The sequence below is a fragment of the Prionailurus viverrinus genome, chromosome E1 (assembly GCF_022837055.1).
Source record: "Prionailurus viverrinus isolate Anna chromosome E1, UM_Priviv_1.0, whole genome shotgun sequence".
Classification (NCBI taxonomy): domain Eukaryota; kingdom Metazoa; phylum Chordata; class Mammalia; order Carnivora; family Felidae; genus Prionailurus; species Prionailurus viverrinus.
Window position 1 is genome coordinate 50,553,804 of NC_062574.1, and position 13,755 is coordinate 50,567,558.

The following is a 13,755-nucleotide window of genomic DNA, read 5'->3' on the forward strand; positions in this document are numbered from 1 at the left end:
GAATATAAAGCAGGTTCCAGGCTCTGAGCTATCAGCACAGAGCCCGATGTGCGGCTCAAACTCACGAGCGGTGAGATCATGACCTGAGCCGAAGTCCGCCGCTCAACTCAACGGACTGAGCCACCCAGGCGCCCCGAGCGTCCGATTCTTGATTTCGGCTCAGGTCACGAGCTCAACGGTTCGTGAGTTCAAGCCCCACGTCGGGCTCTGCGCCGACGGTGCGGAGCCTGCTCGGGATTCTCTCTCTCTCCCTCTCTCTCTCTGCCCCTACCCCACTCACGTGCTCTGTCCCTCTCTCAAAATAAACTTTTAAAAAATTTTAATAAAAATAAAGTACATAAAAATAAAAAGTTTAGGTCGGTGTAAAGAGAGTACAGCTTTCTTGTTTTTTCCGTAACGGCTTATCAATCGTCCGTCACCTTTTATGGCCCGCCCCCTCCTCCACACCGATTCTAACGTCTCTACCATCAGAGGGTCAAAACCCCTCTATGAGTTTCTCGGGGCTGGTGTGACAAAGTACCGTGTGGCCTGAAACGGCAGAAAGTTATTGCCTCGTGGTTGTAGACACCAGACAATCTGAAATCAAGGCGTTGGCAGGGCCCCGTGCCCTCTGAAGTCTCTAGGGGAGGACCCTTCATTGCCTCTGGGCCCCTGGTGGCCGCCGGCCTCCCCCCAAGGTGACACCTTTTGTTAATTACAGGACAACATCACGACCAGGACACTGACTCCGGCACCATCCACACAGCTGATTTAGATTCTACAGTTTTACTCAGTTTCTGCTTTGGGAGGTACCGTCCACATGTAATAAAACACGCCCATTTAAACAGTTCTATCAGGGGCGCCTGGGTGGCTCAGTCGGTTGGGCGTCCGACTTCAGCTCAGGTCACGATCTCGAGGTCTGTGAGTTCGAGCCCCGCGTCGGGCTCTGTGCCGACCGCTCAGAGCCTGGAGCCTGTTTCGGATCCTGTGTCTCCCTCTCTCTCTGACCCTCCCCCGTTCATGCTCTGTCTCTCTCTGTCTCAAAAATAAATAAACGTTAAAAAATTAAAAAAAAAAAATAAACAGTTCTATCAATTTTGCTAAATGTATATGCAACCACCACCATAATTAAGTTCTAGAACATAGAAGATGAGGAGGAGACCAGACTGCAGGGTCCCCGGGTTTCTTACAAACGCCTTTTATGTGTTTCCATTACGGAAGAATACGCATTCATTGAGAGAGATGCTACTTTTTTTTTAAATAAGCAAAAGCTAGACAAATGTATTTCCAGACTTTTGTCTGGAAATGGCTAACAAACATGCAATCATTTCGTGTATATAGTTGTTTTCTTTCATGTTTATTTATTTTTGAGAGACAGAGAGACAGAGCATGCGTGGGGCAGGGGCAGAGAGAGAAGGAGACCCAGAATCCGAAGCAGCCTCCAGGCTCCGAGCTGTCAGCCCAGAGCCCCACGCGGGGCTGGAACTCACGAACCACGACATCATGACCTGAGCAGAAGTCAGACGCTTAAGTGACCAAGCCACCCAGGCGCCCCTCTGTGACATTTTTTTATGGCACTAAGGCATTCTATTCCAGGGCTGTCCCACAAGAGAGGAGAAAGAAGCCCCCAGGACGGGGAAGCAGGATGCCAGGACTCCATCCCAAGTCCCGTCTGGGGACCGTCCCGCCAAAACGTCCCCTTGCGCCCGCCCTGCCCCGCCCCCGCCCAGCTCAGGCCACCACGGATCTGTTTCCTGTGCCTGTAGGTTTTCCCTTTTCTAGATTTCGTAGGAGTGGCAGCATACAGGGGGGTAAGTCTGTGTCTGGCTTCTCGCACCGAGCACAGCACTTTGAGACCGGTCTACCTCTTTGCTTTCAATGTCACCTCTTCCCTTCCACTGCTGGGCCCCCATCCCGCCACGGCTGCACCGAGACTTCCTTATCCAGGCACCAGCAGAAGGGCACTTGGGCCCTTTCCGCTTTTTGGCTACGTGAAGCCGCTGCGTGCGTTCAAGTACAAGGTTTGTGTGGACGTGTTTTCAATTCCCTCGGACAGATACCTACGGGGCTTTCTGGGTCATACGCTAAGGGTTGATGTAGCTTTTTTTTTTTTTTAATTTTTTTTAACGTTTATTTATTTTTGAGATAGAGAGAGACAGAGCATGAACGGGGGAGGGTCAGAGAGAGGGAGACACAGAATCCGAAACAGGCTCCAGGCTGTCAGCACAGAGCCCGACGCGGGGATCGAACCCACAGACCGCGAGATCGTGACCTGAGCCGAAGTCGGCCGCTCAACCGACTGAGCCACCCAGGCGCCCCAGGGTTGATGTACCTTTTAAGCAACTGCCAACCTGATTCCCAAAGCAGCTGAACCATTTTGTAACTACCACCGGCACCGCCCGGCACCACGGCCCGGCAGCGAGCGCGGGTCCCGGGTTCGGCACGTCCTCACCAGGTGTTAGTGGTGCTGCTCTTCTAAACCCCGGCCCCTCTCACGGCCGTGCTGTTTTAATTCACATTTGCCTGATGAGCAGTGACGTGACACATCTTTGGGGGGGTCCACATAAGACATGACCATTTTTTTCAACGTTTATTTATTTTTGGGACAGAGAGAGACAGAGCATGAACGGGGGAGGGGCAGAGAGAGAGGGAGACACAGAATCCGAAACAGGCTCCAGGCTCTGAGCCATCAGCCCAGAGCCTGACGCGGGGCTCGAACCCACGGACCACGAGATCGTGACCTGGCTGAAGTCGGACGCTTAACCGACTGCGCCACCCAGGCACCGCGACATGACCATTTTTTGTAAGTTTGTTTATTTTGAGAGAGAGAGAGAAACACGAGCTGGGAGAGGGGCAGAGAGAGAGAGAGAGGGAGGAGAGAGAATCCCAAGCAGGCTCCGCACCATCAGCACAGAGCCTGATTCTAGGCTCGAACTCAAGAACCGTGAGCCGAAATCAAGAGCCTGAGGCTTAAGCAACCGAGCCATCCGGAGACATAACATCCTCGTGTCTGCTTTTGAGACGTGTCTGATTTGATTCCTTCTCGACCCCTTCCCCGCCTTTTTTTTTTTTTTTTTTTTTTGGTCTCCTGTTTTACGACCTCGTGATCAGAGAGGAGGCCCGGATGGTTGCCCCTTTTGGAATTTGTTATTGTTTCTGGCCTAGAACATCGAGTCGTGCCAATGTTTGGGGGGAGGTTGAAACGAAAGCATGGGCCCATGTCGATGAGGGGACAGAACCTCAGCCCACACCAGCTGAGCCACCAAGGAGCTGTCCCAACAGGAAGCTCCCCGGTGTATCTGGACACTCCGGGTCTGTCCCCCGTCTCTCCGTTGCTCTGTGTCTCGCTCTCTCCTTCTTACCCTGCTTCTCTCCACGTGCTGTCTCAGAGTCACACAGTAGAGGCACTTACCCTGGGGCAGGGAAGGCCTGACTCCTTCGTGCCCTCTGGGTCTGTGATTTCTCCGAAAGGTGTGCTAACATCTCTAAAACTCACGAACAGGAAAACCAGACGGGTTGTACCTTGTATTGAGACGCAGTACCTCTCTTTATCCTGTTTCATGATTTGTTTAACAATTTTTTAATGTTGGGGCGCCTGGGTGGCTCGGCCGGTTGGGCGTCCGACTTCGGCTCAGGTCATGATCTCGCGGTTGGTGAGGTCGAGCCCCGCGTCGGGCTCTGGGCTGACCGCTCGGAGCCTGGAACCTGCTTCGGATTCTGTGTCTCCCTCTCTCTCTGTTCCTCCCCTGCTCCACTCTCTCTCAAAAATAAATAAAGATTTGGGGCGCCTGGGTGGCTCGGTCGGTTAAGTGTCCGACTTCGGCTCCGGTCACGATCCCACGGTCCGTGAGTTCGAGCCCCGCGTCGGGCTCTGGGCTGATGGCTGAGAGCCTGGAGCCTGCTTCCGATTCTGTGTCTCCCTCTCTCTCTGCCCCTCCCCTGTTCATGCTCTGTCTCTCTCTGTCTCAAAAATAAATAAACGTTTAAAAAAATTTTTTTTAATAAATAAAGATTTTTTAAAAATTTTTTAAAGAAAAAAAATAACTGTAAGCACTATTTTATTATTTCTTCCCACTCTCTTGTCCATGCGCATAGACATAGGTGTTTTCCCCAAACGGAGACCACACTGCAGATTTCTCTAATTCACTTTTTTTCATGGAACATTCCACAGGGCTTCACCATGTCATTGCAAGGAGCTCCCAAAACTTGAACTTTAAGGGGTGTAGTGAATTTCCTTGCATGAATACTCCCCAGTCTAGTAAAGTCAGCTGCCCACAGATGAACACTGAGCTGTTGCCAGTGTATTTATCAGCTCTGCTGTGGTGAGCAAATCAGTACACAGATAAATCTTTCTGTGCATCTCTGATTACTTGTTATTTCCTTAGGATGTTCCTTAGGTGTGGAATTACCCAATAAAAGGGCACGAGTGCTTTTGAGGGTCCGGCAGACTGCTTTCCAGAAACATCGAAGCCGTTTATAGTCCCACCCGTGGTGCCTGAGTGCCAGTTTCCTCACACGCTCACCCAGCTTTTACCAGGGACTTTTAAACGGATTTCTAATTGAACTGAGGACTTGAGGGTTTAAAATCACAAATATGCCCTGTCTGGGGATGAATTTGCCCCATGCCTGTCTGCAAACTGCTCATTTTTATGGGTACCGCTGGGTTCCCCGTTCTGTACCAAGCTTTGTGGTGAACGCTGCATTCCCGCTGTCGGGGATTTATGCCCTGACGGGGACGAATTTAAACCGAGGCACAGTTAAAGAACAATACGCAGATTAAATAAGCCAAGAAACCCACATTGACCTGCAGGAGGCCATCAAGCGAGAAAGGCCTGACGGCCTGCCGACGACGGGAGGGAAGCTATATGTGCTGGGGGAAGGGGGGGCGTAAGACCAGAAGGTCTTCCCACGGGGTATTTTGGCAATTCCTGTCAGAGCCATAAACACGTTTGAAAGTTTCAGTGAGATTTTCAAACCGAAAAGGGTGATAAACTTTGATCACAAGGAATCAGGCTGATGAAGCTACAAGGAAGGGCATGCGTCCTGGTGCACACTGCCCCCTGGCGTGACCGTGCCCTACTGCGTCCTGTCCCCTGGTGCCTCCAGTCCCCTCTTGGGTACTGTCTCCTACTGCATACTCTCCCTTGGTGCAAACTGTCCCTCCTACGTACTGTTCCCTGATGCACACTGCCCTCTGGTGCCTGCTGCCCCCTTACTGCATCCTTTCCCCTGGTGCATTCTGTCCTGTGGTCCATACCGGCCCTGGTCCATACTGTCCCTGGTGCATTCTGTCCCTGGTGCATTCTGTCCTGTGGTCCATACCGTCCCTGGTGCATTCTGTCCTGTGGTCCATACCGGCCCTGGTGCATTCTGTCCTGTGGTCCATACCGGCCCTGGTGCATTCTGTCCTGTGGTCCATACCGGCCCTGGTGCATTCTGTCCTGTGGTCCATACCGGCCCTGGTGCATTCTGTCCTGTGGTCCATACCGGCCCTGGTACAAACTACACCTGTCATCCTTTTCCAGGGCCCATGGCAGCACATAAGCTCCCTGCACCACTGCCTTGGTAGAGGGACCCAGGATCAGTGCTATCTCTTCCACACGAGGACGGTGTGTGCTCATGTGCAGCGAAGCTTCCGAGGCCACCGGCTCTCTGCGGCCGCTTCTCCTCCAGGTGGGGGAGCTGGGCTCAGTCCCAACACTATCCCAGCGGCTTCCAAGTCTCCCCTGCCTCAGCCCCGCCATAACCCCGTCCTCCCTGGCTGTCTTCACCTTTGAGCGACAGAAAGAACCTTCTCCATTCACTCTACAAGTTTTTGAGAGTGCGCTGTGCCCCGAGCCCTCTCTATGGTGGGGCCACAGCAGCGAACCAGCCAGACCACACCCCCTGGCCTCTAGGACTTTACCAAACTAAACCACACTACAGTGGTTACGTGTTTCCGGTAAATCTTGATCGGGGAGTGTGAGTTCTCCGACCCTGTCCTTCTTTGAAAGTGTATTGATGACTCCAATTCCCTGGTATTTCCCCACTAATTTCAGAATTAGAGTTAGCTTATCAATTCCTTTGGTTTGTTTTTAAATATTTTTTTTTAGGTTTTTCTAATTTATTTTGAGAGAGAGATAGAGAGCAAGCAGGGGAGGGGCCGAGAGAGAGGGAGAGGAGGGAGGTGCTCCTGTGCTGAGATTTGTAATGGGATTGTGTCACATCATTAGATCAATCTGAAGGGAATCAGCATCTTAAAAATACAAATCTTCCAATCCATAAACAGTCTTCTTTATTTAAATCTTTACTTTCTCTCAGCGATAAAGAAATCAGAGGGGCACTCAGGTGGCTCAGTCACTTATGCATCTGACTCTTGATTTCAGCTCAGGACATGATCTCACGGCTCGTGAGATGGAACCTTGCATAGGGCTCTGCGCTGTCAGCGTGGGGCCTGCTGAGGATCCTCTCTCTCCCCCCTCTCTCGGCCCCTCCCCTGCTCATGGGCGCACTCTCTCCCTTCCTCTCAAAATAAATAAATAAACTTAAAAAAAAAAAAAAGAAATCAGAATATATTGAGGAGAGACCAGGACCTGAATATTTTTATTATAAAAAAACTTTATAAAATCTAAGTTTTAAACACTAGATTAAGCTTTTTTTTAAACGTTTATTTATTTCTGAAGGAGACAGAAACAGAGCACGAGCAAGGAAGGGGCAGAGAGAGAGGGAGACACAGAATCCAAAGCAGGCTCCAGGCTCCGAGCTTTGGCACAGCGCCTGACGCGGGGCTCGAACCCACGAACCGTGAGATCATGACCTGAGCCGAAGTCGGACGCTGAACGCACTGAGCCACCCAGGAGCCCAAAACTAGATTGAACTTTAACAAAGCTCAAAGTAATTGATGAGCTTAAACGCTAGGTAACTCAGGAAATAGCGCTTTCCGTAAGCGTATACGTGCACAAGGTAAAACACTGCACTTGACTCATGGGCCCATAAATTGATCATTAAAGGGCTCTTCACCGCCGGCCTAACACAGTCACTGCTATCTGTGTCTTGGGATCCTTGCAGAAAATTTGTACACGTCCGCCAACACACAGATTCCTTTTGGTTGCACGGCAGAAGCAATAGCATACATTATTTGCAGAGGGTTGAATAGTGACCCCCAGAAAGACGCGTCCGAGCTCTGATCATGGGGACCCGTGGACGTGACCTTATTTGGAAAGAGGGTCTTTGCAGATGTGATTGAGTTAAGAGGATGTCACCCTGGAATTAGAGTGGGCCTTCAACCTAGCGACTGGTGTCTTCATAAGGGTGAGGAGAGGGAGGTCTGAGACACAAGGACAGAGAGGAGGGGACCCAGGGAAGGAGGCGCCGTGAGGATAGAGGCAGAGATGGGGCAGTCCCTGTGCCAAAGGGACACTGGGAACCACAGGCGTCCTCTTGCAGAAGCTGCAAGAGCCTGGAAGCATCCTCTCGTAGAGCTTCTGGAAGGGGCGTGGCCCTAATGACACCTCAACGTCAAACCTGTGGCCTCCAGCACGGTAAGAAGGCTAATTTCTGTTGTTTTAAGTCACCGAGTTTGTGAATAATTTGTGATTCCAGCCCTAGGAAACACAAACAATATCGTTCCACAGTTAGGGTTTGTTTTTTTTTTTTCCAGATAATCCACTACCTTGGAGGGACGCCTGGGTGGCTCAGTCAGCTCACTGTCCGACTTCAGCTCAGGTCATGATCTCACGGTTCGTGGGTTCGAGCCCCACGTCGGGCTCTGTGCTGACAGCTCAGGGCCTGGAGCCTGCTTCAGATTCTGTCTCTCTTTTTCTCTCTCTCTCTCTCTCTCTGCCCTCCCCCGCTCACACTCTGTCTCCCTCATTCTCAAAAATAAATAAACATTTAAACAATTAAAAATAAATAAATAAAACACTACCTTGGAGATCTTATGGGTCTACTCGACTAGACGACTGTCCCCAGTTGCTCAATCAAACACGAATTGAGGTGTTTCTGTGAAGGCATTTTTGTGGATGTGACTATAACATCCACAATCGGCTGACTTGAGGTAAAGAAGATTGTCCTGGAGAATCGGGGTGGGTCTGACCCAATCAGCTGAAGGACTTTGAGAACAGTGCCGAGGTTTGGGAGGAAGATATTCTGCCCGTGGATGGTGGCTTCAGCCCTAGGGCTCCAGCCCACCCTCCCTGGCAGCCTGCCCTGCGATTTCCAACCTGACCAGATAGCCCCCACGATGGCAAGAAATCTCTTTCAAGGAGCGCCTGCGTGACTCAGTCAGTTAAGCGTCTGACTCTCGACTTCGGCTCAGGTCACGATCCCAGGGTTGCAGAACTGAGCGCCGCATCGGCCTCTGCACTGAGCATGGAGCCTGCTAAAAATTCTCTCTCCCTCTCTCTCTGCCCCTCTCCCCTGCTTGTGCTCTCTCTCTCTAAAATAAAATTTTTAAAAATTGTTAATGTTAAAAAAAAAAAAGAAATCTCTTTAGGAATTGGCATTTCTGCTATTGGTTCTGTTCCCCTGGAGGAATACGACCCCGCCCTAGGTGCACCTGATGCCCTTATCTGTGCTTCATGTCCTCACGCTTCCCTGGATGGCTCGGGCCACTGCTGGCCCTGCTTCCTGGCTCCCACCCAGTGGCCATCGCTCTGCCTTCCTGCGGCGGCCTCCCCGGCACCGGCCTGGCAAAGAGCCGTCGCTTGGCAAGTATTTGCTGTGTGAGTCGTTTCAACCCAAAAGTCGCCTTGCAAATTCCCATCGGCTGGCATCTCGCTACGCGGTACGTCCCAATCCACCTACTGAAGTTGTGGGGACACCGCCGTGTCATTCTGGGGCACGTAGGCTCCCGGCGGCAGTATTCACACCAGGACGGGAGCCTCGGACAAGCAGTGACCACAGGAGGCAGCCCGTCGAACCCAAAGAGACGTGAACCGGTGACACGGAGAGCACCCCTCTCACTTCTGTAGCCAGAACGAAGGATCGGGTTCCAGCCCCAAAGAGACAAATCCCATCAAAATACCTCGGAAAGCCAGCGGCCACCACTGTCAGCACAGGGAGTTATTCCTGCGTGTTCACGGAACCCAGCCAGGACGTGCAGGGCCGAAGGAGCCGCGGCCGAGGACCAACCTGTGCTTCGTGGGTTCGATTAACAGCGTCTCAACCAGTGTTCACGCGGCCTCCTGGACGCCTTCGCGGCGCGCCTGTGCCTCTCCAAGTCCACTGTGCGGAGGAACTTGGTTTTTTAATTAATGCCAAGAGCTAAACATCGGGACAACTCACCACGTAGCGGTCAGGGTCCCGTTAAATAAGCCACGAGACATCCAGCTACGGAAAATCCTGGAGGAATCCGAAGGAACACGGCAGGTCGCCCCACTTGAGGGGCCATAACCTTCAGGCCACACTGCTAAGAGAAAACAGCAGCATCCAGAACACCGGGAGGTGCACGGCCGTGTGCGTGATCAAGGGAAAGCCACTGGAGGGCGCGAGGGGAAGAAAGGTTCCTGGCCGGCACCCTTGCTGGAGGGGACCAAATGCCCCCAGAAGAAAACCTAGGAAGCGGGAATGTGTGTTGCTTCTAGAATGGAGAACCAGGCTGCTGGGGACCGGAGGGATTTCTCAGAGTGTATCTGCTGAACCTTCTGAATTTGGCACCCCTGGGGCACGTCCCACTCTCCCCGCTGGGTTGACAGTCACGAAGGCCGATGGCGGTGGAGGAGCGGAGCTCAGAGATGGCCGTGCGGCCGGGTGGCCGGCAAGACGCTGTCCCACACGAGCAGGAGCCCAGGCTCGGACAGAGACCCCGGGCCACCCTGTGCTCACCTGCAAAGTGGCATTTCCACAGTCCCTTCTGGTTTTTGTGTTTTGTTTTTCTTTTTTGAGGGAGAGAGACAGAGAGAGAGAAAGAACCTCAAGCAGTCTCCACACTCAGCACGGAGCCCGACGGGGAGCTCGATCCCCCAACCCTGGGATCATGACCTGAGTCGGAGGCTCAAACGACTGAGCCACCCAGGCACCTCCCCCCACCCCACCCCACCTTCGGGTTCGAACATTCCCTGACTCCAAATGCAATTCCTCTCGTTATCACTGAGATTTTTGCCAACAGGAAGCAAAGAAAGGGGTTTAAAAAAAAAAAAAAAGAGGTGTCCTTTGGACTTAATTTCATATTCTCTCATCAAAACGCAGCAGGATTTAAAAAGGCAATGCAAATCTCTTTTGCTTTGTGTGACCAAAAGGACATTTCTTTGTGTGGGTTCTTTCAGACAAAAAGGAACCCAGCTAATGACGGGGGTGGAACAGAACGAACACTTGATTCTGAGGGGGATTTGTAAGCAGGGTCTCAGAACCCCCATTCCCGAAGCCCGTGGGTTTATTGGTGGGGCTCGAAGGATTTATGAAGGACGTCCAAGATCACCTCCAGCAGCCAGAAAGAACAATTAGCAAACTCATAAATGTGCATTCGTTTACCGCTTTGAATCCCCGAACTAATTATCGGTTTGTAAGTAAGGGCATCACCCTAGATTTCAGAACTTTGTTAAGTGCAAGCTACCTTTGAATTTGTAAAATGATGCATTTCACACTGGCAAAGCGCACTCATAAAACCATTTTACACTCGAACAATTCCGCACCAGGCAAAGGTCTTGAAAAAAAGCAGATGTGGGGCGTGTAACAGACATGATTGATTTCTGTTAGAACAGCCCTGAGACCAGCTAAGTGTCCAGAAATGCCCTGGATGGACTTACAACTCCTAGGGGTCTGCGGAGAATGAGGGGACAGAGTCAGCCCCGTGTGTCTGGGGCAGGCATGTAAATCAGCACACCCCTCGGGGACAGCTTGGCGATCTCGAGCAAAAACGAGCTCTTTAGTACAAAATCGAGGCAGGCTGTTCCAGATGTGCGAGCACCTTGCACGTGCAAAGATAAAGACGTTCATTGCTGCACCGTTTCTCACCGGCATCGGGGACCGATTTGCTTGCAAAATTAAGAAATGACACTCTTTAAAATAAAAGCCCGATGCGATGGGGGGGGGGGGGGTCCCGCAAGGGGCGGTGGGCTGGTCTCCAAAACACCATAAAGGGGTAGGTTAACCGTCCACTGCTCACCACCTGTAACCTTAACCTTCCCGGCCCCAAGAGTCCAAGGTGAGGAGTTCGAGTTTGTGCGGGTTTTTAAGGGCCCCGGGGCGGGTCCCAGCTGCCGCTGTCTCTGTCAGCCCTGGAGGGCCTCCCGAGTGCAGGCCTCTGAATTCCTCCCACACTGGCCTGCCCGCCCCCACCAGGCACAGGTGGGAAAGGGCAGGTAGAGGTTCCCCGGCTGCAAGACTTAAGCAACTTGGGATTGCTTTTCCACATCTGGAAAGTGAGGACAGGCTGCCCTTGGTAGGAAGCGTACTAAGCAACGAGGCTGAAGACAGCCTGGGGGTTTCCTGGGTCAGGCTCTGGGGGGGGCAGGGGTCAATATTCGCACTGTGCGCCCAGGCAATTCTTGGGCAAACCGGAAAAGGTTGAGGTTGAGAGCTGCGGCAAGCAGCCTATCTGTGCTTATTCTTACTTGAGCTCTGGCACCGAAACGCTGTGTCAGGTATACACAATACGTATCCATTACGTACACGGCATCAGCGTCACATAACACGGCTAGCCTGTAAGTCACGTCTCAGCCTTACAAACGTGAGGGGACCCGGTGGGGGACAAGTCATCACGTTGAATATTAAAGATTGTTCAGGGGCGCCTGGATGGCTCAGTCGGTTAAGCGTCCGACTTCGGCTCAGGTCACGATCTCGCGGTCCGTGGGTTCGAGCCCCGCGTCGGGCTCTGGGCTGACGGCTCAGAGCCTGGAGCCTGTTTCGGATTCTGTGTCTCCCTCTCTCTCTGCCCCTCCCCCGTTCGTGCTCTGTCTCTGTCTCAAAAATAAATAAACCTTAAAAAAAATTTTTTTTAGTGTTTTTAATATTAAAGAGGGCGCAATGTATTATTCCATATCCTGATCTCACCGTGGGATCAGGAAGCGTGTCTGGGGTGCATGGTGGTAGTTACTCTTTCCACAGCCAACCCTGACTGTAGTCACGACACGGTATTTGCAGTGTATTTCTCAGAGATGTTTTAGACATCAGTGAGTTAACATGTGTCCCGCGCATTGTCACTTGCGTAGAAAGAACATGGCATTAAATGAAGTATTTAGTCTGAACGTCCTCCCGTATGCCCGTATTTTAAACGCCTTCCTGTATGTGTTATAAACGTTCTCGAGTGTAAGAAAGCGTACATGGGGGTACAAGGAAACTATGCGTGTTCCAGGATTAATTCAAGGCAGTACATGACTCTTTTGCTTGAAATGTGTTTCGAGTCTATCCCTGACATTCCTATGGACCTGTACTGTCCAGGTACATGACCCCTAGCCACAGGTGGCTATTTAAATTTCAGTTACCTGAACTGAAATAAAATCAAAAATCCCACTAGCCACATTTCAGGTGCTCACTCTCTACAAATGGCTAATGGCGAAACTATTGAAAGCGCAGATACAAGGCACTTGCAGGTACAAGAACATCTCTGAAAGCTCCTTTGAGACAGCACTTGGGGCACCTGGGTGGCTCCGTCGGTTGAGCGTCCGACTTCGGCTCAGATCATGATCTCACGGTCTGTGGGTTCGAGCCCCGCGTCGGGCTCTGTGCTGACGGCTCAGAGCCTGGAGCCTGCTTCGGATTCTGTGTCTCCCTGTCTCTCTGCCCCTCCCCAGCTTTTGCTCTGTCCCTCTCTCTCTCTCTCTCTCTTTCTCTCTCTCAAAAATAAATAAACATTAAAAGAAAAAAAAAAGACTTTAGACAACAGCACTGCTAGGCACTCTCCATGCTGTGTCTACTCTTGCCGGGATGATAGCAAATGCTGAGTGACTCTTTGTTGAATGAGCAAGAAAATAATTACTTCTGACTTGTCTTAATAATTCTTAAATGCGACAGTCTGTGACAGTCAAAACGGAAGACAGAATCTGCTTTAGCCCAAACCCATGTTTTGACACGATTGGATTAGCGGGAATTATTCCTTGCTTCTGCCTACTTCTAGTTTTGTTTTTATGGAACATTTCACAAATTTTGGATCAACCACCACCCTATTTATCTGCTGACTTAATTCTACTCAAATCTGTCATATCTGTTTCTCCAAATAAATTATCTAAACATTATTTTACCCAAACTGGGGGGTGCACAGTGGAATTGACGATGTACGTGTTACGCCTTTCAGGAAACTGATTTTTTTTAATTGGTTAGGATCAACTTCTAGACAAACTAGAAAAAACTCCCCTCTTTAAGCTTCCTTTTCTTAAAAAAAAAAAAAAAAAATTAAGCCAGTATCCCCGGGAACCATATATCACCAAGAGGAAACTGGAAACTTCCAGGGCAAAAACCTCACACCCAAGACAAATTCTGCAAGGAAACCTGAGTTGAAACTGACCCAGCTATTTTTAGGACTACAATAAATACACCTTTGGCTTCAGCCCCACAATTTACTGAGTAGTTCCACAAGATGGGGACACAGAAACCGCTGCAGATTGCGAGCGGCTCTCTGCACCCCAGGAAGACGGGTTTCACCACCAAGCAGGGGTTCTGGGCTACAGCCCCTCCCACCTGAGCCATCACCTCCCCCCAGACCCAGGCGAGTCCTCCTTCCTGCCTTCTTTGCAAGCAATATCTAAGTTTGTGAATGTTATCCAAAGTCTCTTCAGGATATCAAATGAATGAAACATACTTAACCAAATAAGCTGGAAAACATGCCAGAAATGGAAAGATGGGGCCCCTGCAGTTCCCAAT